Source organism: Elephantulus edwardii, unplaced genomic scaffold (assembly GCF_000299155.1).
Source record: "Elephantulus edwardii isolate Elephantulus edwardi_28Jun2011 unplaced genomic scaffold, EleEdw1.0 scaffold00029, whole genome shotgun sequence".
NCBI classification, from domain to species: Eukaryota; Metazoa; Chordata; class Mammalia; order Macroscelidea; family Macroscelididae; genus Elephantulus; species Elephantulus edwardii.
This window is the reverse complement of record NW_006399779.1, coordinates 11,116,521-11,119,142: the sequence shown is the minus strand read 5'-3', so window position 1 is coordinate 11,119,142 and position 2,622 is coordinate 11,116,521.

Here is a 2,622-nt window from a genome sequence, read left to right as displayed (position 1 = left end):
CGAAGTGCCTTTCCATGTGCCTAGTAACCAATATCTATATGACAGTGATAATCTTAATAATCCATTATCAATTTGGCTAGCATTTTAAACTCTTCTTCCAAGTGATGAATTTTCACAGATTATTTTATAGTCTTTTCAAGGTCCCCTTTTGACCAAGAAAATACATTTTTCAAGTAGTTTTCTAGGTTTACGGGGTTGGCTTATGTTTGATTCTTTAGAGGAGATAATCCAGTAAAATTTGTTACATAAATATACACCAAGAGATTTATTTCAAAGCAATAACTTGCACATTTGTAGATAGTCAGGAGTGGTCAGGTGCTGGCAAGTGTTTAGGTGTCAGATTGGTGACTTTTCCAGACTCACATGGTTGCAGGAGGTGATGAATCTAAAATTAGACAACAATTTGTGAATTCCAAAATCTACACGTAAGATGTTAGGCTGCTGGCTTACATCCCAAGAAGCAGAGATCAGAGGATAGTAAGTAGGATGTGAGATTCAAGGATAGAAAACTTTGCTGAAACATCCACATACATTGGATGCAGGCAACACCAAGGATACTCTCTACTGCAATGACTTCTTTTATCTGATCACAAAATGGAGGATGAGTAATTACATAACATCTGCACATGACAGAGAATCACAGCCTAACTAATTTGACAAACAGCCTTAGTAATTAATGGGGGTGTGATATGATAAAGGAAGTTGCTGTTCTTGCTAAGTACGGTCTAGTTGCCTCCAAAGCAAAGTCCAAAATGACCCAGCATTCTACAGAATTAAAATCTCCCCTACTCTGTGCCATCTTCACAATCACCACTGTGTTAAAACCCATTCTTGAAGTTACCGTGTCAATCCATCTTGTTGAGACACTTCCTTTCTTTTACTGACCCACTACTTTTATAAATATGATTTTTTTTCCCTAAGGACTAAAACCATCCTGGTAACATGTCCAAAGTATGAGAGATGTTTATCTCATCATCCTTGCTTCTCAAAAGTCCTCTGACTACACTTCTTCCAAGAAAGCCAATGATATAGCCAATATTCTTCACCAACATCACAATTCTAAGGCATCAGTTATTCTTCCAACTTCCTCATGTATTGTCCAATTTTCACACGCAGATGAAAACTTTCACAAACAAGCGAAAACACCAAGGCATGGGTCAGGCACACCTTCAGCCTCAAAATCGCATCCCTGCTCTTAAAAACAAGCAAACAAACAAAAATAGCATACTCGTTCTCTAGCACTTTAAATAGGTCCTTTACAACAAATTCACTTAATACAATGTATAATTTTATTTCATGACTATTACTTCCATGGATGCTACAATCTGATATCTTATCCAACTCCTAACACCAATTGTAAAAATAGCATGTGTTGCATGGGGACAGCCATATCTTACTTTTTTCAATTTCACAAAAGGAAACTGTTCTGTTAACAACATAAAACCAATTCCCATGAGGTCAGATATGTCCCCCAAGTTCTCGCACCTCTTTCTACTCACCTCAATATTCAGTCTTACTGCTATACTGGATCCAAAATCCAATGTGATAGCTCACAGAGTGTACAGAACCATATTGGGGAAGTCAAAAGGTTATAATCCAAGTTAACAGCAGAATTATAGTCATGACAGATTCCTAAACGTGCTTACAGATGCTTCAGCTTTGAGGCTTGCTGCTTTAGGCCAGTATTACAAAGTTCTTAGTCATGCTGATTATGGCTATCCCCCTCCTTCCTTCCATTGTCCAACAAACATGGGCAAAGGTTCTTCACTCCAGTGCAGTGGTGTAGAAGTTCCAAGATCCATCTCATGTCAGCTCTCTGGTTCTCGCTGTGGCTACTACAGCTGCTGCTCCTGTGGGCCCTAGTCTGACTGATGCAAGAGTCTCTGGCTTCAAAGGAGCATCTGTACTACTTCTTTTTCTGGTGTGAATATTCCTTGAATGTTGCTGCTGGATCTGCTCAATATAATGGCCAGATTACCTAATTCCCTTGTGAATTGGTGAGACTAGCTAGTCCTCCTGTGGATAGGCTAACACTCTGTTTGCATATTCCTGCCCATCCACATGGCAAAGTATGTAAATTAATGGTTAGGGAAACCGTCTTAGACAATAAACCATTAACACCACAGATACTGACACTGGATCCAAGTAAAATTAAACACAGGAGAGGAAGAACCCAGATGAGATGGACTGACACAATATCTGGGGCAATGGGGGATAGGTGTGTTGGAATCAGTGAGACTGGCTCTGGACAGGGCAGGCTTCAAAACTGTTGTACATTGGGTCGTTATGAGTCACAGGTAACTTAATGGCACATGACAACAACAACAACAACAACAACAAAATTAAGTGCTTGACAACTTAAATATTTTCCTCCACTGACCATGATATTGTTTATTGATTCTGTGGGGATTTTTCATTTCTTTATATTGAGATATAATCCATACTGAAGGCTATCATCTCTGTGTTTCATCAGTAAATGCTTTGAGCATTTCTTCATGTGCTTGTTAGCCATCTGAATGTCGTCTTCAGTGAAGTGCCTGTTCATATCCTGTGCCCATTTTTCTATTGGATTCTTTACCTTTATCTTGTTGTGGTGCTCAAGTATTTCATAAATTCTGGATA